At 36.7% G+C, this 25432-nt stretch overlaps 1 protein-coding gene across 5 annotated transcripts in view; it reads right to left on the bottom strand.

Annotated features, from left to right (window-relative positions):
- Window positions 1–25432, bottom strand: part of FHIT (fragile histidine triad diadenosine triphosphatase) — a 1463343-nt gene that overhangs the window by 547852 nt on the left and 890059 nt on the right. The gene's annotated exons all lie outside the window — the stretch shown is intronic.

Raw genomic sequence — 25432 nt, 5'->3', positions numbered from 1 at the left:
TCTTACAGCATTTAAACTGAGCATGTTAAATATAACTTCACTTTGGGGATAATTTGCAATTTTACTTTTCACTCTCAGGAGAAATTACTTCGTATCATAATTTGTTTGTAATATATTTATTTGTCTAATCAAGAAGTGATGCCTTCTTTGGAGTAATGCATCCTAGTGTAATACCGTAAGTCTTGACACACACTAGGTGCTCAATAATGGCAACCCAAAAATTATAACTAGAAAACATGTTCTGGGACCAACACAGTCAGAGACCAAGGAGCTTAACACTGGAGTAAGTGGTGAAGAAAATGTTGAGACAGAGACTTTGCCACCAGATATATATTAGATAACCTGGAGTGGCTTTTTCATTAGACAATAAATCTCTTTGATCATAATATAGTGTTTACCTTTATATCATCCATAGTACGTGTGCTCAGAAGAATAAGAGCCCCATAAAGATGTCTACCTTCTCTGGAACTTTTGAATATACTCTTTTACATGGCGAAGGACATTAAGTTTGTGGTTGTAGTTAAGGTTGCTTATCAACTGACCTTAAAATAGGGAGACTGTCCTGTAGGGGGTTCACCGTAACCATAAAAGTCCTTAAAACATGGAAGAGGGAGAATGACAAGGTCCCGGTGACAAGAAGAGAGAGGGACTTGATACAACCTTGTTGGAATTGAAAACAGAGGGAGGGCCCATGAGCCAAAGAATGCTAGCCACTCCTAGAATCTGGAAAAGACATAGAAATGGATTCTCACCTGGAGCCTGCAAAGGAATATAACACTGCTAATACTTGGATTTTAGCCCATGAGACTTGTCTCAGCATTCCGACCTCCAGAAATACAAAACAATTTTTTGTTGTTTAAGTCACTACGTTTTTGGTAATCTTCTTTTGGCAGCAATAGAAAACTAATACAGTTTTAATAAACACTTTTGAAATAAAAATAATAACTGAAATGAACATCTAAGGAAATAAAATATGGGTGCACAAGATATCTTCAGTTTGCCACATCTTCACATTATGTGAAACCTCGTTGGAATTGTACTGCCTACTCATTTGAGATCTACAGCTTCTTAGATTTGGAACTAGTTTTAGCCCACTGACAGAGAGCTCCACTCCCTGGGGTTCACCCACTGGCTGCTTTTGGTGTTTTCCTACTTCTCTGTGCCTACATAATGGGGCAGTACATCTCAACAGCATAGAAATCGTTTCTGCTCATCACTTTAGGCAGATATTTTGGTTGTTCATGATATAAACACAAAACCAACTTTACAAATGTGTGAGCACCAAGAGATACCTTTTCATAGAGAAAACTTTTTATCTACTTCCTCATGTGTCCAGCATTTACAGAACACTTAAATCTGCTGGCACTGTGCCAGGCATTGAGAAACAGAACAATGAATATCACAAGGTCACCACCTCAAGAAGCCCACAGTCTAATGAGAGAAGCTGACAGCAGTATGCTAAGGCAAAGTAAGTGTTTAAGGGAGCAATCCACAAAGTTTTATCGGGCATCAGAAGGAAAAATGAGTAGTGTCATTTTAAAACTGTATTCCAAATTATAAAAATTAAGAATTTACATGTTTAAGGATGAACATACTCTGATCCTGCAATTAGTTATAAACTCTAGAAGACTCCATATACACCCAGAGCTGAAATTACTGAGGATCTACCTCTGGGCCAGCCAATCCAATTCTCTCCATCTCCAGAAGTAAGAATTAGAATTCAAAGAATGAATTTGCTTTTGCTGATCTAACGAACAAAAATCATGCAGAAATGTGGGGCACCAGGCAAAGAGAAACAGAGAAGGCTGGCAAACAGAGAAAAAGAACAGTGAGGCAGAGATTCAGACCATGCATGCGGTCCTGCTCCACCTTGCCCTGTGAGACCCTGCTGCACTCTCTTTCCTACTGTATGAGACGTTCTGTGCCCTTGGTGCAAAGTCCCTATTTTGGTCAGTTACTCTGAGTTTTATTGCTTGTATTTTGAGGTAGCTCTATCTTCATGAAACAGATTCTACATTTTCGCTAGTCTAGGCATTTGCCTCAATGAGCTTACCTGCAGTAGGGGGAGAGGGAAGCAGTGCCCCCTTTCAGGAAGCAGGCAGCAGAATTCATAATGCATGTGCAAATAGAAAAGCACTTGGACTATAAATTATCATATAAATGCAAAACTTTGAAAACTGTAACTGCTTCTGAAATATTGTTCAGAGAACAACCCCTATTAAAAGTCAAATGGTAGGATTTTTCAGGAAAAATGAGGTAGGCAAAAGCTCAAATTAAAATGGGCCATGATTCAAAGCAGGGCTCTATATTCCACTTGAGAGATTAGTTTCGCTTTGGCCATTTCAAAGTATGAAAGAGAGATAGGAGAGAATGAGGGAATGGTGAAGAGAGAGAATCCACAGAATCACTGGGATGACACTTGAAAGGATTTTATCTTCTCAGAGAAAGCCTATCTTGCTATTAATCCATGTTGTACAGCAGACTGTACCAACAAGGCTCTTCTTTCGATAGGAGGTACAAGGAACATCAAAAAACAGTATTCAAAGGTCTCCACTAGACAAAACAGGGTGCTCTGCCAAAATCAGTGAAACAGGATTCACTTCTGACCTATGGGGGACTTTCTTCCTGTTGTCTATTATCAAAAATTTATGAAATGTTATAGCAGACAATTGCTATTCAGGGCTACCTTCTCCTGTTCACCTTTGAGGTCAATATTAAGTTACTGTGATTGACAAACTAGTATAGAAAGATGAGGACCTAAAACTTCAGTTGATCTTTTTACCTATTAGTGTTTCTCATAATATACTTCATCATCAAGGAGTTAGAAATTAGCTAACTTAGAGATCACAAAAAATAAAAAATAATTTCATTTATTGATGTGGAGGTTCAAGTCTTTACCCACTATCAAGTGCTTAGTAAATATCAAGGTCAAATGATACTTATTTTATGGTACATATGCTGTCCATTACCATGGAAGTTACTTACTTCATCACATCACTGCCACCAAAAAGTCCCATGATAAACCATGCTGAGCTTTTGTTGTTAACAATGAGCTTCCTCTTCCATGTTAGAAAGCTATTTCAGGCCCTGGTTGGTATGGCTCAGTGAATTGAGTGCCAGCCTGCAAACAAAAAGGTCACTGGTTCAATTACTGGTCCATGGCGTATGCCTGGGTTGGGGGCTAGGTCACCAATGTGGGGCACACAAAAGGCAGCCACACATTGATGTTTCTCTCCCTCTCTTTCTCCCTCCCTTCCCCTCTCTAAAATGAATAAATAAAATATTTTTTTTAAAAAGAGAGGGGACCTCTGGCTAAGATGGAGGCATAGGTATATAGATACATTGTGTCTCCTCACACAACCGAAAGAAGGACAGTAACAAATGTAACAATAAAAAACCAACCAGAACTGCCAAAAAATCCAACTGCATGGAAATCTGACAACCAAGGAGTTAAAGAAGAAACATTTACCCACACCAGTAGGAGCAGGGAAGATGGTCAGCCAGGGAAGAGAGGACTTGCAGTAAGGTGCGGCTGGCAGACCAGGTGAGGCAGTGGCTGGAGAGCAGGCTGTGCCACATTTGCATGCAGATAAACTGGAGGAACAAATGGGGAGCAAGACAGACTGTGCAACCCAAGGTTCGAGTGTGGAGAAATAAAGCCTCAAAACCTCTGACTGAAAAAAACCTATGGGGGTGAGGTGGCAGGAAAAACTCCCAGCCTCACAGGAGAGTTTTTGTAGAGATTCACAGGATCCTAAAATGTGCACAAACCCACCCACCTAGGAATCAGCACCAGAAGGGCCTGAGTTGCTTATGGGTAGCAGTGGAAGTGACTGAAAGCTGGTAAAGAGCTCAACAAGTGGCACTGTTCTCTCTCATACTCCTCCCCCACATCCAGCACCACAATGAAGCAGCACTGGTTTCCCTACCCTGGCAAATACCGAAGGTTCTGCCCCTTACTATGGATCAGGTGCTTATAAACAAACAAAAAAAACTGGCCTAAATGAAAGAACAGATTAAAGCTTCAGAGAAAATAAAACTAAATGACAAAGAGATAGCCAACCTATTAGATGCACAGTTCAAAACACTGGTAATAAAGATGTTCACAGAAATGGCTGAAAATGGTTACAAAATAGAGAAAAAAAGTGAAGGCTATCAAAAGTAAAATAAAGAAAAATGTATAGGGAACCAACAGTGATGGGAAGGAGACCAGGACCCAAATAAATGGTTTGGACCAGAAGGAAGAAATAAACATTCAACAAGAACACAATGAAGAAACAAGAATTCAAAAAAAAAAAAAAATGAGGAGGCTTAGGAACCTTCAGGACAACCTTAAACATTCCAAAATTTGAATCATAGGGGTGCCAGAAGAAGAGGAAGAACAAGAAATTGAAAACTTATTTGAAAACATAATGAAGGAGAACTTCCCAAATCTGGCAAAGGACATAGACTTCCAGGAAGTCCAGGAAGCTCAGACAGTCCCAAAGAAGTTGGACCCAAGGAAGAATACACCAAGGAACATCATAATTGCATTACCCAAGATTAAAGATAAGGAGAGAATTTTAAAAGCAGCAAGAGAAGATAAGAGTTACCTACAAAGGAGTTCTCATAAGACTATCGGCTGATTTCTCAAAAGAAACCTTGCAGACAGAAAGGGGCTAGAAAGTATTCCAAGTCATGGAAGGCAAGGACTTACATCTAAGATTACTCTATCCAGCAAAGCTATCATTTAGAATGGAAGAGCAGATAAAGTGCTTTCCAGACAAGGTCAAGTTAAAGGAGTTCATCATCACCAAACCCTTATTGTAAGAAGTATCAAAGGGACTTTTCTAAGAAAAAAAGATTAAAAATATGAACAGTAAAATGACAACAGACTCACAACTATCAACAACTGAACCTAAAAAACAAGAAAAACCTAACTAGAACAGGAACAGAATCACAGAAATGGAGAGCACATGGAGGGTTATCAGTGGGGAAGGGGAAGGGAGGAATGGGGGAACGGTGCAGGGAATAAGTAGCAAAAATCATGGGTAGAAAATAGGAGGAGGTTCAGAATAGTATAGGAAATGTGGAAGCCAAAGAACTTATATGTATGACCCATGGAAATGAACTAAGGTGGGAGAATGTGGGTGGGAGGTGGTGTGCAGGGCAGAAGGAAATAAAGGGGGGAAATGGCACAACTTTAATAGCATAATCAATAAAATATATTTTTAAATAAAGAAAGACATTTCAGCATTCATTTTTGCAGTCCCAACACTCAGCATAATGTGCAGCACAGAGCAGATACTCAAATGACATCTGTGAATGTGTAAAAGAATAGACGGTAATGTTTAGGCTTCTTGCACATTATGAATTCCTGTCAAATACACCTGTTACCATTTTGCGAGCCCTTGCTCAACTCCAGGTGTAGTAGTAAGTGCTTTATATGTGTTGTTTCATTGAAACCTCACATCAAGCTAATGAGAAAACAGGCACAGAAACCAACCCAAGGTCATTCAAGACACTAATTGGTGGAGCTGAGATCTAGATCTAGTCGATCTGGCTCCAGAGCTCAAGCTCTACACCCCCTGCAATGCTGCCTTCCATACTCTAGTTCAATGATTTCAGCTGGTGCGCCAAAGAATTTTTAACACATGCGATACTTAACTGTTTAGTCAGGGGCACTGATCTCTTTTTTCTTAGACAGTCAAGTAAAATAAAATGACAACAGCCAACATAACACTAGCTGTCTGGTGTGAATGAATACAAAGTATAGCTATTTTTTGTCAGATCGGACAAAATATATTTTTCGGTGTGCTGCAGAATTTTAGTAATTGGTTTATGTGTGCCATGAGGTAAAAAGGTTGAAAAACGCTGGCCTGGCATATGGTAACTGCCCTGAGGGATATAAAAATAAACAAGATTATAACTTTGCTCTCAAGAAAATTGGAGGTAAGTAGTAGTTACACAATTAATTCCAATATAAGGCAGAACCTGATTAGTAGTACTAGAAATGAGGTTCAAGATATAGAAAACAACTCTTAGCTCAGGTGGGAGAATGAGGGATGGCTTTGTGGACCAGGGACACATGGGCTTGGCCTAAATCATAGAGATTTGTAAAGATATGCAGAGTTGGGGGAGTTAGATAATATTCAGCAAAATCATCACATATAAAGAAAATAAGGTGTTTGGGACCACCTGGGCACTGGGCCCTGTAGGAAGTGGTAATGATGAGTCCCTTTTTATTCATACTTTACCAACTTTGCCCATGTCCACTCATCAATTCCTGAGGTATAAAGAGTGTGACAGGCTGAGGACCCCAAAGACTGATCAAAGGATACCCTGAAGTTCTGAACTTCAGTAAAGATGTCACACTACCTTTTTTTTGTACAAACTGAGCCTGAGGTCACAAAGACAAAGGTTAGAACTATAGTCCCTGAGCTCAGTAGAGAGGGAAGTGGATGGGCCTACTAATGAAGACAGACATTTCTAACCACAAACATCTCCACAGACACTTGTGCAGTGCTTTCCTCCCACTATGTCAGGTGCAAATAAGCAGTGATTTTGAGAACGGAACTGCAGGGCTCCATCCATTCACCGTGAACAACAGCTGAGGACTGACAGTGGTGGTAAATTAAGTGGGATCCTTCAAGCCGGTCCTTGGAGGCAATGTCAGAATAACGGGTGACTACGAACTCAGTTTGAATTTAACCGACTCGCCTATTTTCAGCTAACCTGCCTACTATTTCTCTAGCAAGATAAACAAAGAGTTGATGTGAAATGTAACAAACCTGATAAAGCACTATACTAAATATTTAGTATTTAAACAAAGAGAACTTCTATGGTAAGAAATAATTTGCTTACAGAGGCAATTTTATGGCTGCCTTTCATTTGGTTCAGAAATGAAGATTTCGAAGTTTGGGGATTTCTCTAATGCTCTATATAAACACAGGGTAAAAAACGTCCATATTTCTTTAAATTAATATCCAATTCTCTTTTAGAAGAAATTTTATTAAATTAGAAGCATAATTCTCCCAATTAAAAGTAAAGCCTCACTATTCTTCATGATAATTATATTGCTGCTGTAATTCTAGTCACTGTCAATAAACAAAATGACATAAATAACTATTCCAAGGTGGCAATTAACATAACAGTACCTCCTAAGTTCTAGGTTTGTTTATTTAATGTGAAAGCACTATTTCTGTTGGCAAGCAGGCAGACAGGGCTCAGTCTTTATAAGAACATAGTAAAAGATCATTCACAATTGTTTAAAATTTACAAAGAGTAAGGTTACGAAACATTTAGAGAAATTAATAAAAACACTTCATCTTTATATAGATTAAATATTTTTAAATGCTTATATAATCTCATTAAAATAATTAACATTTAAAGAAGACAATTTAAAGAACAACACTATGACAAACTACATTTTGGCAGTCCTGATAGGTCCTGGAGTTGCACTTCTCACGTTTTGGGTTCTTGCAAGTCTCTTCTCTGCCTAGACCACTCTCTGCCCTTTTATCTTCTATTTCTCCCACCCTCCTTAACCTCCTTCATGCCTCAGTTAAAATTTCATATCCTTATTAAAGCTTTTCTTAACCTGGTATCTTATTGTGGTTACAGGCTTTTATAACATCAGATTATGCTCTTTATGTCACTTAGAGCTCTAAACTAAATCTATGTATCTCATTCCTGGTTTAACACCTATCTCCCTGTGAGCACAGACATTATTGGTTCTATTCTGTTCACTGACTTTCCAGCTCCAAATCCCCAGCCCCTGAAATATATATTTCTATCTATATATCAATCACTCAGTAAATATTTAAGGAAATAGCAGAAAGAAAACCTTTACCTGAATGTTTGCCTCAGAATGTATTTCTTATATATGGGATGACTTAATAAATTTAACATTCATTACGTGGGTATATCCAATTAAAAGTTTTACTTCTATTGCATGTTTAAGAATAGTGGTCATAAGGCCCTGGCTGGTGTGGATTGAGTGCCAGCCTACAAATCAAAGGGTCGCAGGTTCCATTCACAGTCAGGGCACATTCCTGGGTTTTTGGGCCAGGTCCCCAGTAGGAGGTGTGTGAGAGGCAACCATGCATTGATGTTTCTCTCCTTCTCTTTCTCCTTCCCCTCCCCTTTGTCTAAAAATAAATAAATAAAACATTAAAAAAAGAATAGTGGTCATAAGCCATGTCTACAATGGTTAAAATTTATGGAAACAAACATGTATTTATAACAAAAATTATATATTATCACAACAAATGCTTCCAAAATTAAAACCATAGCCCAGCTATTACAAATAATTTGAAAAGAGCACAAACCTATTAAAATAGAGAACATGATATATTATAGAATTGCATACCTGAAACCAATATAATTTTATCAACCAATGTCACTCCAATAAATGCCATAAAAAAGTAAAAATAAAAAATAGAGAACAGGCAGTCTCTTACAAATCACTGAATGACTCTGGGAATTCCAGACTATTTAGGTTCAGCACAGACAAACCTTTAAGAGAGAACCAACAGAAGTGTGCAAACACCAGGCCTCAGTGTCCAGCCAGCACCTGTGGCCCAGCCCAGCCCAGTATGGAAAACTCAGGGAAAACACTCATGTCTGCAAACTTAGCATGAATGAGTCCAAATACAACAGACTTAAGAAAAATCTACTTTCATTAGAAAGGTCTATAACTCTGCTTTAGGAAAAAAAATTATATTTTAATTTTCATCTCCAAATAGAATTATGCTAGTTTAACAATACAAAAAATTCCATGTTTAAAAAATTTTTTTAAATAAAACCAGCAAGGAAGAGAAAGTTTCTTTTCTCTTATTTAACAGGTGAGGATTTTGCCTATTACTTAAATCTTCCTTATGGCTACACCTGAAAAATTTATGTTCAGTTACACGTGACAACTGAAAGTAACAATTTCTCATCCTTTTTTGAAAATTTTGGAACTAGGCATATTCTTCTTATTATATTTATTACTCCTAACAGGAAGCAAAACAACTTATCTAACTGTTCTGGGAAATACTTTTCTCCTAGAACAAAAAATATAAACTAACTGAAATAGCTTGTTGACCAAGGTGATCAGTTTATTTTTCAAGGCTGCTTCAAGAACCTTAGCTTCCTGTGGCATCAGCACAAGCTATGTTGTCCTAAACTCTGTCCGATTCCACTCAGTTCCCTGATATGCAATACCTGCTTTAATACCACCCAGCTCAAGCCTGAACTCCATAAATGCATTCCCCTGGCTTTCCTATTTGAGAAATTACTCAGATTCTGTCAAAGTGGTGTGTCCCTTATTGCATGAGGTCTAAAAGTTTTGCTTTGTTTCATCAACAGGTTTTTCTGGTAGTCTTGCACAAAATTGACAGTAGACAATTTTGTCTTACGCCTCACCAAACAGAAAGTTCTTTCAAGTCACAGCTGTTGTCTTGATCACTCTCGTATATCTGTGACCATAATAGTTGCTGGCACAAAATATGAGATTAATAAACTCATACATAAAATGAAGATTGATTTTTACAAATCTTGCCCTATTGGATTGTAGAGTCAAAGTGCTTATAAAAAAAATCTACTAACCGAAACTAAACTGATGTACCCATGGCTTTATGTGGTATATCAGCACCAGTCTTAAAGTTATCATGTAAAATGACTTGGCAATTTGTGGTTTTGACATTGAACATCCATTTATGTGTGTACAATTTAAACTAGTTCCTACAAGTTAAAGAACAAGGCAGTAATTGTGCTTCTCCCAGATAACCATCAGGGTAGATTTAAATAATAGTTTGGAGAGATTTTGTTTTTATTTTTTGCATTCTAATATCTTTTTACAGAACCAGAAGCCTAACAGATACATTCTCAAACATCTTGCTTATTTTGTGGAAAGACCAGACATTTACACAAATATTTTCTTCAGACCCAAGACAAATGAGAAAAAAGTACAAATATTAGCAGGGTACTCAGCCAGAGCCCATGGAGGTCTGAGAGTCTACAGGATGTAAAACTGATGAGACAACCCGCCTCAGGAAAGGAGACGTCACAACAGTGTTTATGTAACAACTGAACAAGGTAAATCACAAAATATTTCTTAAATTCCTTTTTCAAAGTACAAAAGTAACATACCTAGAACTCTTAAAAACTTAAAAATATTTAGTGATATCTTAATCACTGCTTAATCACTGAAGTCATGGTGGTAAGAAAAATTAGTCAACACATAAGAAAATGTAAGTTTATGTATTAATGAGATTATAGAACTTTCTGGGTTATGCTTTCTCTACCAACCACTTGCACCAAACTTCCCTGGGATGAACATGTGTAAAGTTCGGAAGCCAACACTCCCATCCTCATAACAACAACAAAAAAAGGCAAACTAATGCACAAATCAATGCTTTCCTTAGATCCCGCAGAGAAGTGTTGGTACAGGGCAAATCACCACCCCACAATATGGAGAGACAGGTACATGCAAAAATGCAATCAAGATCAGCTTGCCTGAAGCTAAAGCAGATGGAGCTAGTAACTCATTGGAGCACAGAAATGGCGACATTAACAAATTACTGGAGGCTCAGTGTGAATGAGCTTAAAAGTCAGAAACTCCTAGGTACTCAGTCTTAGGGCAAGCTCCACACCTGCAGGTTTTACCTCCAGAAACCCCACCATGTTCTCATGGTGAAGATTGGAGAAAGTCCCTTAAGAGGAACAGGGAAAGTAAGTGTTTTTTGAAACTTTTCCAGATTGCTCTCATATTAGAGGCCTTCCATCCTGGGGAATCTATTCTACCATAGCTTTAGCTGACTTGGGGGAAGGGCAATCAGCCAATTCTGGCTCCTTTTAGTTTTCCAGCCCCATCATAGGAGACCCCTACTCAAAAAAAAAAGTTATGAAATGTTTCTAAAGATCACAACCCAGGGAATCATTCCCACTTAAAAAAAAAACACTGAAGTTTAATTATAAAATTATAACACTATAGAAGAGTAACCATTCCCAATACTTCATCATCACATGAATAGGGTGTGTAACAATAATTATAATTGAGAGATGAAAGACACAAACTCTATTTACAAAGGAGTTCTTAGGCAAACCTAAAGAAGATAGGGGAGAAAAAAAACGTACAGCTACAACAAACACAGTCCATCATAGATAGATCAATATAAAACCTCACAATAAAAGCCTACTGATCTCAGTTCTTATTACCTGAGACATCATTTCTGGCTTTCAACAAAAAATCAAAGGGCATGCTAAAAAGCAAAGATAAAAACACTCTGAAGAAACAAAGCAAGTGCCAGAACTGGACTCAGATAAAACAAAAATTTTGAAATTATCAGGTAAGGTATTAAACTATGGTTAATATGTGAAGGACTCTGCTAGAAAGGTAGACAACAGGCAAGAACAGATGGGTAATGTAAGCAGAGAGATGGAAACTCAAAAAATCAAAAGGAAATGATAGATATGAAAAACACCATAATGGAAATGAAGAATGTCCTTGATGGGCTGATGAGTAAATATAACGTGGCCAAGAATAAGTGAGTTTAAGCCATGTTAATAGAAAGATCCAAAACTGAAATGCAAACATCAAAAATAGAACATCCAAGAATGATTGTAGAAATTTAAAAAGTGTAATGGTAATTCAAAAAAGAAGAAGAAAGAAAAAATATAATTGCTGAGAAATTTTCAAAATTAATGATTATATCAAACCACAGATCCAAAAGGCCTAGGGAACACCAAGTATAATATATTTCAAAAAATATATACCTAGAAATATCATATTCTGCAGAAAACCAGAGACTTGAAAAATACCAAGAGGAAAAATATTCCTTATCTGTTAGAGTACTAGTCAAATTTCTTGCTATAAAGGATGCAATCAAGAAGAGAATAGAGTGAAACAATTAAAATTATGAAAAAAAATTCACCAACCAAATCCTGTATCTCATAAAATCATTAAAAAGTGACAGAGAAATAAAACCTCTAAGACAAAGACTGAAGGTTTTCATCACCAGTGGAGTTCTTGCTCTGCAAACATTAAAAGAAGTTTTTCAGAGACATGAAAAATGACAAGTCAGAAATATGATTGACACAAAGAAAGAGTATCATAGAAAAAATAAAGGAAGGTAAAATTGTTTCTCTTATTCTTAGTAAAATTATTGTGCAACTGTTCAAAATAAAAACAAAAACATCATATTGGATGATTAGAACATATGCACAAAAGAAACTAATAAGTGTAATTTTATATGGGCTACAAGGGAAAAAAAGAGGTTCATGCCCATAAATCAATACAATGGTATTTGAAAGAAGAGTTCATTGAAAATGCAACAGCAAACACTGAAACTTTAAAAAAGATAATTGATATGCTAATGCAGAATAAAAAAATGGAATCATATACCTAAAAGATTAAAAATGAAACAAGAACAAGTGCAAAGACTAGAAAATAGTTATAAATCAGGTAGTTATTAATGTAACTATGGTATATCAATAAGAACTTTAAAAGTAAATAAATGCTCTAAAGACACACAGAAAGGATATAGACTGCCAGAGTAAATAATAATAATAATAATAATAATAATAATAATAATAAATTAGAATTCAAATGTATGTTGTCTGCAAGTAATACACTTCAAATACAATGACACAAATGTCAAAAAGTAAAGGGATGCATAAACATATGTAGGGTTGACCAAAACATTTCTTGGATTTTTCCATAAGGTGGCTATAGATGCACTTAGTTGTCTTTAATTTCATTCTAAACAATTTTATTAGATTTATTGTGATAGCTGTCATATCAGCACACATTTTTAAAAACTTATCAAAACTGGTGAATTTTTGTGTTGCCATTTTAATATTGAAGATGGTAGAAAATATGCAACATTTTTGGCATATTATGCTATATTTCAAGAAAAATAAAAATGCAACTGAAATGCAAAAAAGAAAGATTTTTGCAGTGTATGAAGAAAGTGCTATGACTGATCAAATGTGTCAAAAATGGTTTGCAAAGTTTTGTGCTGGAGATTTCTTGTTGGATGATTTTCCACGGTCAGGTAGATCAGTTGAAGTTGATAGCAATCCAATTAAGACAATAATTGAGAACAATCAACATTATACCATTCAGAAGACAGATGACATATTCAAAAGATCCAAATCAAGCTTTGTAAATCATTTGCACCAGCGTGGGTATGTTAATCACTTTGATGTTTTGGTTCTACTTAAGCCACAAAAACCTTCTTGACTGCATTTCCACATGTGATTCGTCACTTAAACATAATGAAAATGTTCTGTTTTTATGGGATGGGTGGAGGAGGGCAAGGCGGAATAAATTTGGAGGACTGTAATAGAACAACAATCATAATGACAAAAAATAAAAAAAACATTAAGAGAAAAATTGTGACTGGCCACGAAAAGTGGATACTTTATAATAATGTGGAACAAAAGACATCACAAGGCAAGTGAAGTGAACTACCATCAACCACACCAAATGCCAGTTTTCATCCTAAGAAGATGATGTTGTATATATGGTAGGATTGGAAGGGAATCCTCTATTATAAGCTCCTTCCAGAAAACCAAAAGATTAATTCCAACAAGTAATACTCCCCCTTAGACCAAGTGAAAGCATCACTTGACAGAAAGCATCTGGAATTAGTCAACAGAAAACACACTATCTTCCATCAGGGCGACCCCAGACAGCATGTGTCTTTGATGACCAGGCAAAAACTATTATAGGTTAGCTGGGAAGTTCTGATTCATCTGCCACATTCACCAGACATTGCAACTTTGGATTTGCATTTATTTCAATCTTTACAAAATTCTCTCAATGGAAAAAAGTTTCAGTTGCCTAGAAGATTGAAAAAAGGCACCTGGAATAGTTCTTTGCTCAAAAAGATAAAAAGATAAAAAGTTTTGGGAAGATGGAACTATGAAGTTGCCTGAAAGATGGCAGAAGGTAGTGGAACAAAATGGTGAACACATTGTTCCACAAAGTTATGGGTAAAAATGAAAAACGTGTATTTTATTTTTCAAATGAATATTTGAAAACGAAATGAACGTTTTGGCCAACCGAATATCATGCTAACACTAATCAAAAGAAAGGTGGAGCAGCCATATTAATTTCAGACAAAGTAGACTTCAAAAAAGAGAGAAATTATGACAGATAAAGGATCAAGAGTAGGAAGTGGGGATGGCTGGGTGGGAGGAGTGGGGGGATGCAGACAACTGTACTTGAACAACAATAAAAATATGTGAGAAAAAAGGAGGGGTCCTACATAATGACAAAGATGTTAGTTGTCAACTAAATAAATAGATAAATAAAATGTGTGCGTCTATAACTAGAGCCTCAAAATATTGAACACATAAGGCAAAATTAATAAAACTGCAAATAGAAATAGAAAAAAATCACTTTTATGGTTAGAGCTTTGAACAACCCTCTCAATAATTGATAGATTAAGCAGGCAGAAAGTCAGTAAATATATAGTTGAAGTGAACAGTATCATCAGTCAACTGAATCTAAAGGACATATATAGAATATGCCATTACCATCAGCATAATTACACATTGTTCTCAAGATCACATGGCACATTCACCAAGACAGATCCCATTCTGGGCAATAGAACACATCTGAACAAATTTAAAAGACTAGAAATCATGTCTGCTGGAATTAAACTACAAATCAATAATAGAAAGATAACTTAAAAAAAACTCCAAAATAGAGACTAAATATTACCCTCCTAAATTGTACCTAGCTCAAAGAATAAGTCTCAAAATGATTTTAAAATATTTTGAACTAAATAAAAATAATTCTTCATTGTTATTCTATTACACTTGTCCCAATCTTTCTCCTTTTGCCCTCTTCTGCCTAGTCTACCTCTGACTCCCACAGTCAATCCTCACACCATTGTCCATGTCCATGTGTCATTCACACATGTTCTTTGACTAGTCCCTTCCCCTTCTTTCCACCATTATCCCTCTCCCTTCTCCTTTCTGGCCACAGCTAGTCTAGTCCATATTCCCATGCCTCTAGCTTTGTTTTACTTATTAGTTTATTATGTGCATTAGATTCCTCTTATACCTGAGATCATATTGGTATTTGTCTTTTACCAACTGGCTTATTTCACTTAATATAATACTCTCCAGTTCCATCCATGCTGTCTCAAAGGGTAGAAGTTCCTTCTTTCTATCTGTTGTGTAGTATTCCATTATGTAAAAGTACCGCAGTGTTTTTTATCCATTCATTTACTGATGGGCACTTCAGTAAGTTTACTGTTCCCAACACTTGGCTATTGTAAATAATGCTGCAATGAACATAGGGGTGCAAAAGTTCTTTTGAATTGGTGTTTTGGGATTCTTCGGGTATATTCCTAGCAGTGGAACTGTTGGGTCAAAGGCAGTCCCATTTTTAGACACTTGAGGAAATTCCATACCACTTTCCACAATGGCAGTACCAGTCTGCATTCCCACCAACAATGCAAAAGGGCTCCTTTTCTCCACAACTGCACCAGCACAGGTTTACTTTCAACAACAACAACAACAACAAAAAGAACCCAGATACAAACCTTACACTTTTAAAAACTTAACTCCAAAGATATCACAGAATTAAAGGAAAAAATGTAAAAGTTCTGGAAAGTAACATAGAACAAAATCTAGGTTTGGTTTAGTTATGAATTTATTTCTACAACACCAAAAGAATGAATCATCAAAGAAAAAATTGGCAATTTGGATTTTATTAAAATTAAAAATGAAACTTGAGCACCAACTTACACCATACACCAAAATAAATTCAAGGTGGATTAAAGACTTAAATATAAGCTGTGACACCATTAAAGTCCTAGAGGAGAACATTGGCAAGAAAATCTCAGATATTCCACGCAGCAACATTTTTACGGATATGTCCCCTAGAGCAAGGAGTATAAAGGAAAGAATACACAAATGGGATCTCATCAAAATAAAAAGCTTCTGCATGGCTAAAGAAAACAGTATTAACTTAAAAAGACAACCAACTGTATGGGAAAACATATTTGCCAATGATACCTCAGACAAAGGTTTAATCTCCAAAATATACAAAGAACTTACACGACTCCACTCTAGGAAGACATCTAACCCAATTAAAAAATGGGAAAAGGACTTGAACAGACACTTCTCTAAAGAGGACATACAGAATATCCAGAGACACATGAAGAGATGCTCAATATCACTAGCTATCAAAGAGATGCAAATTAAAACCACCATGAGATACCACTTTACACCAGTCAGGATGGCTATAATAGACAAAGCAACAAACAACAAATGTTGGAGAGGTTGTGGGGAAAAGGGGACCTTAGTTCACTGTTGGTGGAATTGCAGACTGGTACAACCATTATGGAAAACAGTATGGAATTTTCTCAGAAAAATAAAAATTGACCTGCCTTTTGACCCAGCAATTCCACTGCTAGGATTATACCCCAAGAATCCTAAAACATCAATTTCAAAGAACCTATGAACCACAATGTTCATAGCAGCACAATTTACAATAGCCAAGAGTTGGAAGCAACCTAGGTGCCCATCAGTAAACGAATGGATCAAAAAATTGTGGTACATATACACAATGGAATTCTATGCAGCAGAGAGAAAGAAGGAGCTACTACCCTTTGCAACAACATGGATGGAACTGGAAAGCATTATGCTGAGTGAAATAGGCCAGGCATTGAAGGACAAATACCATATGATCTCACCTTTGACAGGAAGCTAAACAATAAAACAAACAAGCAAACAGAATATAAACAAAGACACTGAAATAGAGAACAAGTGGGCAGTGACCAGAGGGGAGAGGGAAGGGAATTTAAGGGGAAAAATGGGGAGGGATTTTGAGGAACAAGTATGAAAGACACAGGGATGAGGACGGGGGGGGGGAGGGAGGTGGGGAGACGGGGTGGGGGGGCTGGGATGGGAGAAATAGACAAAAAAATGTACTTGAAAAATAATTAAACAAAAATTTTTTTTAAATGCCTGCTCTACAAAAGACAGAGAATAAAAGTAAAAGCCATAGACTGGGAGCAAATATTTGCACAACACATACCTGGTAAAGGACTTGTATCCAAAATATACAAAGAACTCTTTTAACACTTAACAGTAAGATAGGATCAAAAGATCTGAAAAGAAACCTCCTCTAAACTTCTTTAGATGTTTATCTAAAGAAGATAAACACCTGGCAAATATGCAGCAGAAAAGGTGCTCAACATCATACGTCATTAGGGATACTGTAAACTAAAATAACCAGATACCACTAGATAACTATTAAATGGCTGAAGTCCAAAAATCTGACACCACCAGACAAATACTGGCAAAGAAGAGAGTGCCAATGAGTGAACCAACCCTCATTCATTGCTGGTGGAAATGCAAAGTGATACAGACACTTCAGAACACAGTTTGGCAGTTTCTCATAAATGTAAACACAGTCTTAACCACAGCATCCAGTAATCAGACTCCTAGGATTTGCCCAATTACATTAAAAGCTTATGTCCACACAAAACCTACTCAGAAATTTTTATATCAACTTTATTCAAATAACTGATCAAAGTAAAAGCAACTAAGATGTTTTTCAACAGGTGAATATATTTAAAAACTGTGGCACAATGGAACATTATTCTGTGATTAAAAGATTGAGCTACCAAATCATGAAGACATGAAAGAACCTTAAATGTGAATTGCTAAGTGAAACAAGTCAGTCTGAAAAGGCTACACAGTATATGACTTCAACTATCTAACAGTCTGGAAAATGCAAAACTATATAGAAACCTCTCAGAGTTTCAGGGGAAAGGAGAAGGGGATGAATAGATGAATAATTTGGGGGCAGTAAAACTGTACTATATAATACTATAAATGGTTGAATACATAATGTGCATTTTTTAAATCCACCAAGCTGCACAATGCAAAGAGTGAAACTTAATGTGAACTAGAGATTTTAGTTAATAATAATTTGTCAATATAGGTCCATTAATGATAACAAACGAAGGTTCTACACCAATGTAAGAAATTAATATAAAGAGAAACTGTGGGGTTGGCGGGTGGGTAATGAACCCTCTGTACTATTCAATTTTTCTGTACTAAAACTGTTCTGAAAAATAAAGTTTATTATTTTTGAAAGCAAAGAAAGGAGCAGAAGGGAGGGATAGAGGGGAGGGAGGGAAGGAGGGAGGGAGGGAGGGAGGGAGGGAGGGAGGGAGGGAGGGAGGGAGGGAGGGAGGGAGGGAGGGAGGGAGGGAGGGAGGAATGCAGGCAGTTCTGAGAGGGGAATCAAGAAACCAGGAACTCCCATTTCAAGCAGCTAGTAAGATTCTCATGGCTGTTAAATTTTCAGTCCATGGCATTAGGTTTACAGAACTCCAAGGTGGATACAACAGTTAAACAGGTTTAGTTCTAAAGTAGGGCTTGGATTTGAAAAAACAGAAGGGAGCTGGCTAGCTGTTTAGAGGTAATGGATGGCAGAGCCAAAGTCCCTCAGAATCAAGCTGCCCTCAGTGAAGAAAGACTTTAGAAAGCACACACTGGTGTAAATATGGGTTCATTTACGTTCTTCAGCAATGCAAAAAAATGTAAGATTAGATAGATTTCATAAGCATGCCAAAATCCTTTCACTAGAGATATGGAAAATTGATTTGAGACTAAGGGGTAAAACATGTGTGTTTATGTCAGCAGATGCTCAGCTTTGCTCTTTCAACTCAGTCAGTCTCAACATTTTTTTACTGTGATATACACAAAAATATATATACATACATAAATATAATTCACACTCTGTAAAAGTCACTCTTTTAAAGTGTAAAATTCAGTGTTTTTCTGTATTTTCCCAAAGTCGTGCATCCATCACCAGTACCTACTTCTAAAACCCAAATCTTGTTTCCAACATATGCTTCAAATTCAGAGCACACAAAAGGATGGATCAACTAGCAATATGTCCTGGGGGAAGGCTCCCTCTGTTTCTCAAGTGTTTATTCTGCAGATACATCTACATCCTTTCAGTATTTAGGAAGTTTTCTTACTTGTCCAACAGTCATATAGGCTGGTACTTATTAAAGTTCCTACAACAGAAGACTGTCATCCTGACCTGGAAAAAAATAAGTGTGAAAATGTATGTATTTGGACTAAATAATGAAATAGGAGTTGAAAGAAAGTGCATGGAAAGAAGCAAAAAGGAGACTATGGGCCAAAGGTAGACAATAGGGAGTATAAGAAAGTTTCTAGGACACTGAAGAAAGACAATGGCTTCTTGTGATTACCTTTATTAGGCTCTGTTGGATCAGGACCCAATTCATTAAACAGTAATGGCAGGGGAATGCCATCCATATATTCTAAATAGCCATTAAGTTGAGATAGACAGCTTTGCACAGGGTCAGTATGAATTAATAAAAAACTGAAGCTGGCATTTAAGAATCATAAAAAGATTGATGTAGTAGAAAATATTGAATAATAGTAAGAAAGAATAGTACATATTACACTATTTGTCTGAAGAACAAACTAAAAATGAGAACAAATTTACCATAAATCTAAAAATACCCTTCATGATGCAACATTTATTTCTTGAAAATGGGTGTCAATTAAATTTAAGAATCTTAGCAATTCAATGTGTGACATTGGCAAGTGGTAAATGCAAAGATAAATGTGAGGTAGATACTAAGGTAGAAATTAGACAAAATGTTAATGGAACCAGAATAACCTCACTGAATATTGTTCCAAGTGTATGTGGCCATAGCAAAACTGAAAATATTGGCAGATAAGATTTAGTTTCAAACTTTTCTGATGGGTTAATTCTGGAATCTATCCTACTTGACTATATTTTCAAAGCAGGTCATCTATAAAATTATGTTAGAAAAGTTATGGTATTGATAATTATATATTAGCTATATTTTTATAACTTCTTTTTTCACCTTCGGTAGTTTATGCCCACTGTTTCAGAATAATCTGAAGAATTAAGAGATTAATATAATATTCATTTGACATCATATATTTACAATAATCACTCAGACTTCTGCAAGAGTTTGCAGCAGCTACTATGACAGAAAAATTAGTAAAAATTAACTTTTCTTTGTTAAGAAAAGTTACCACATACTACTGGGAAATAGGTAAGGTTGGTCATGGTAATAAGTGGCATGTTTTCCAATATAATACTAGGGTATCATTTAAGAAGCCCACCTAAGGATTTAATTGTCTAAAATAATGTACCTGTGTCTGATATCACTATGTACTCTCCGATAACTGTACAGCTATTGTAAAGTTACAGGTTAACTTGTAAATTTTTATCTTTTACAAAAGCTAGCCATACAGGATATGGTTTTATTGTTATTAACCAGTCTTTCATTTAACCTAGCAATCTTATTAAAATATTTTCCCCCTTTTCCTTTTAAACAAAAATACCCAAATTCTTCAAAATTCTCCTTCACTGAACTGATTTCCTCATTAAAAGCATTAATACTTGGCACAAATTTATTCTATATGTGTATTATAGTCATGTTTCTAACTCTTTAAAAATACATTGTCTTCTGTCAAGCACCCATGTAAGATTTTTTAAAAAAAGGAGAGAGAGAGAGAATGAGAATAAACACAGTAAGTACATTCTATTCATAGAGCCAATCACAAAGTTTCACCCAGGTAGGTGCAAGAGAAAGTAAAATAGACCCTACATCTTGATTGGGGATAGCAAATTCTAGGAGAAGATAGGGGACTGAAAATAGAATTGTGGCCATTTTTGTAAAACATAATATGCCACAATGTTCTTCAGCTATTTTTCTGTGGATTATCATTTTATTTATTTTTAATATAGTTTATTGATTATGCCATTACAGTTGCCCCATTTCCCCCCTTTATTCCCCTCTGCCCAACACACCTCCTCCCATCCACATCCCTCCCCTTTAGTTCATGTCCATGGGTCATACATATAAGTTCTTTTGCTTCTACATTTCCTATACTGTTCTTAACCTCTCCCTGTCTATTTTCTACCTACTATTTATGCTACTTATTCTCTGTACCTTTTCTCCCCCTCTCCCCCTCCCATTGCCCAACTGATAACCCTAATGTGATCTTCCTTTCTGTGGTTCTGTTCCTGTTCTAGTTGTTTCTTTAGTTTGTTTTTGTTTTTGTTTTTGGTGTGGTTGTTAGTAACTGTGAGTTTGTTGTCATTTTACTGTTCATATTTTTTATCTTTTTCTTAGAATAGTAACATTTCATATAATAAGGGCTTGGTGATGATGAATTCCTTTAACTTGACCTTATCTGGGAAACACTTTATCTGCCCTTCCACTGTAAATGAAAGCTTTGCTGGATAGAGCAATCTTGGATGTAGGTCCTTGCCTTTCATGACTTGGAATACTTCTTGCCAGCCGCCTCTTGTCCACAAGATTTCTTCTGAGAAATCATCTGATAGTCTTATATGCACTCCTTTGTAGGTAACTGTCTCCTTTTCTCTTGCTGCTTCTAAGATTCTCTTCTTATCTTTAATAATGTAGTTACGTGCCTTGGTATGTTCCTCCTTGGGTCCAACTTCTTTGAGACTCTCTGAGCTTCCTCTATTTCCTTTGCTAGAATGGGGAAGTTCTCCTTCACTATTTGTTCAAATAAGTTTCCAAATTCTTGTTCTTCCTCTTCTCCTTCTGGTACTCCTATGATTCAGATGTTGCAACGTTTAAAGATGTCCTGGAGACTCCTAAGACTCTCCTCATTTTTTTGAATTCTTGTTTCTTCATTCTGTTCTGGTTGAATGTTTCTTTCTTCCTTCTGGACCACACTATTGATTTGAGTTACAGTTTCCTTCCCATCACTATTGGTTCCCTGTACATTTTCCTTTATTTCACTTAGCATAGCCTTCATCGTTTTCATCTAATTTATGACCATATTCAACCAGTTCTGTGAGCATCCTGATTACCAGTGTTTTGAACTGTGCGTCTGATAGGTTGGCTATCTCTTTGTCATTTAGTTGTATTTTTTCTGGAGCTTTGATCTGTTCTTTCACTTGGACTTTTTTTTTTTGGGGGGGTGGCAGTCTCAGCATGCCTATTATGTAGTAAGGGGCAGGACCTTAGGTGTTCACCAGGGCAGGGAAACCCATGCTGCTTTGTTGTGATGCTATATGAGGGGGGAGTGGTCCGAGAGGGGACACTGCCGCTTGCTCCACTCTCTGCTGGTTTTCAGTCACTTCCTCAGATACCCACAATCAAATTGGGCCCTTCTGGTGCTAATTCCCGGGTGGGTGGGTGGGTTTGCATATTTTCTAGGACCCTTTGCGTCTCTCCAATGAACTCTCCTATGAGGCTGGGAGTTTCTCCCACTGCCACCTCAACCTCAACATGTGTTTGTAATCAGAGGTTTCAGGCTTTATTTCCAAGTACTATAACCCTGGGTTGTACAGTCTGTCTTGATCCCCAGTTGTTCTTCCCAGTTTATCTGCACTCAGATGTGAGACCACCCAGTCCACAATCTGCCCCCTCACCAGGTCCACCAGCTGTCATCTTGCCCACCAGCCACAGCCTTGGCCACCCATTCTCCAACTGCAGTAAGGCAGTGCATCTTCTCTGCCTGGCTGCCTGTCTCTGCCTCTCTCACCCTTCTGGATAAATGTTTCTTCTTTAAGTCCTTGGTTGTTGGACTTCCATACAATTCAATTTTCTGTCAGTTCTGGTTGTTTTTTGTTTTTAAATTTGTTGTTGTCCTTTTTTTTGGTTGTGAGAGGAGGCACAGTATGTCTACCTACACCTCCATTTTGGCCGGAAGTCTGATTACCATCATTTTATTAATGACTTCTAGAATCCTTGAATAAATTCGGGAAACTAACTTTATAAATGTAATATGAATTGACTATGTTTCTGTCAAACAAATGCATTGTTTATTATTTGTATGTAACTTCTCTTTTCTAAGTCCCTTGAAAAATTGAACACTTTATTGAATAAAATTGAATGTATAAAGGAAGCACTTACAAAGGACATTTTCAATATTAGTGCATATTTACTAAGCAACTAACTATAATTCTCATAGTACCCATCTTTCTGTCAAATAAACTGATATTTACAAATTAAAAATATATTTTAATGAGTCTTCCTGCTAACTAGCAGGCTAACCGACTATAGAAACAATTACGTAAATGTTATTTAAAAGACTGACAGAAGAGCAACAGAGGAAATTGGTGTTTGGTATTTAAATTATGTTTTCATATCAACAGGCTTAAAAAAAATAAAAAGATATATCACTTCATTTTCTTTCACTTTAATGTCACTAAAAGGTCAAGAGATAATCCAGAGATCAATTCACCATCCAATGTACTTTGCTTCCCACCAATCTGGGAATATCCGTTTAAATGTAAAATGGTCTTTATCCAAATCCTTGCAAGAAAAAACATAAATGCCTTTCATAATTTCATATCTACACAAATAGAGAGGGTATTACTTCAAATGATTGCTGTTCAAATTAGCCTGATTCCTCTTATCTTTTCATACTTGCATATAAAGCAGAATAGAAGATTAACTCAAATCAGAAAAAATGGGTTCCACTTTTGCTTCTAACAGAGAGAAAAACATGTTGTTTAGCAAGTCCTTTTGACACTGAAGTCAATCAAGGCATCTACAAAATGGGGACACGTCACTTCCCTATCTAGCTAACAGGGTTATTGAGAAGATCAAGTGAACTTTCACTTACTTCTTGTCACGTTAGGCTGGCAAGAGTATAACATACATGATCATTATTGGAATTGACTTCAACACTTACAAACTCTGTTCAGAACACATAGTAATTGGCTAGTAAATTTTATCTAGTGTTTTGCTACACTGCTTGATTTCCTGTAAGAGGTTAAGGGGATTGAGGAAGAAAGTAAATGACTCACAACTTCATCAACTGTCAAGTACTGCATACATATAGTGTGGGAGAGGAAGAGAGAAGAGGAGGAGAGCAGGAGAAGGAGAAGGGGTACAGGGTTCTCTGAGTGTCTCAAGCACTGCTGTACTGCTGATACTTTCTCAGCACTAACTGGGCTCCCATCCCACCTCTGTTGTTTAGTAGTCATGTGACCCTGGCACAGCTACATAAGTGCCGGGCATTAGTTATCTATTTAACTGATACCCCCAAAACTCAGGTGCTTAAAACAGCCATAGACAACTGTAATCTCACATAGCTCCTCTGCATAAGGATTTTGGAAGTAGCTTGGCTCAGTGGTTCTGGTAGGAGGTAGGAGTCAACATGTCTACCAGGTCTGAAATAATCTGCAGGCTTGATTGGAGCTGAAAGATCACTTCAAAAATGGCTCATGTATAAGTTTGAGAAGTTGCTGTTGGCTTTCGGAAGGAGACCTTATTCTTTGCTACCTGAACCTCTCCAGAGGGTTGCTTAAGTGTTCTCAATATGGTAATTAGCTTCCCCCAAAGTGAGTAATATTTTCATGATCTTGCCTTACAAGTAAGACTGCTGTTTCTACTGTATGATAATGGTCGAAGAGATCAACCTGAAACGTTGGAGGTGAGGATAATAGGAGGCTGGTTACCATGCCCTTTAAATCTCCAAATGAACATTTATGAAATGCCAATGATACTGACTCACAGGTCAACTGACTCACAGGTTGGTGGAAAGATTAAAGGACATCATCTATTCAAAGCACTATTATCCAGCACTTGGTCAGTGGATGTGTGATCAATGGATCCTTATTCATTCCATAGAATAATAACAATAAATAATACTACAAGAATGAATTTGTTTCTGATACAACTGTTCACCTATTTTTACCCACCCCATATATGCCTTCTCAGTTCTAGCACTGTGTGTTGGGGGGGGGATGGGCAAGGGGGTCTGTCCTTCTGCCCATCTGTATCTGGAGCACTTTGGCTACCTGATGGAGCCTCTGCACTGCCTCTAAGAATAATATTTTTAATAAAAAAGTACATAGTATTATCAGAATACAAATTAAACTGAAATACAGCTCTCAGAATATGTTAAAACATATTTGCGAGATAATAATATGTACTACCTTATTAAAACATTAAATAATGAGACCCAGTAGCAGGTGTAAGAAGTACTATATTTTCAAAGGAGTGATAAGCCAAAAGATATTTTGAGATAGCTGTAATAACTGTAATGTGATTAAACAAATCCTTGATCTCTGTTGGTGACAAAGTCACAAGTACTACCATCGCTAACTACGGTCTTATACTACATCCATACATGAAAAAATTGCTCGATTCCAGTTAGAGGTTAGTGTAAATGACAATGTAATTTTTTCCCATGCAAGTTCACAGATTTCATAAACACTATCTATTAACCCAACCATGGAGGGGCAGGTTGGGGGTGGGCACTGGGCCTGGGACTATATTTCTAACTACCCCCATCCTTTAAAAGAAAATGGAAGAAAGAAAAAAATGGAGATTAGTTCTAACAGTTAATATTCCTACAAATAATATAGTTTAATTCCTATAACTTTCCTACTATACACAGGAACCTCTACTATCTCCCACCATAGCAT

Source organism: Artibeus jamaicensis, unplaced genomic scaffold, assembly GCF_021234435.1.
Source record: "Artibeus jamaicensis isolate MK-2021 breed Jamaican fruit bat unplaced genomic scaffold, CSHL_Jam_final contig_519, whole genome shotgun sequence".
Classification (NCBI taxonomy): Eukaryota; Metazoa; Chordata; class Mammalia; order Chiroptera; family Phyllostomidae; genus Artibeus; species Artibeus jamaicensis.
Note: the sequence above shows the minus strand (reverse complement) of the source record. Positions and strands in the feature narration are given on the sequence as shown.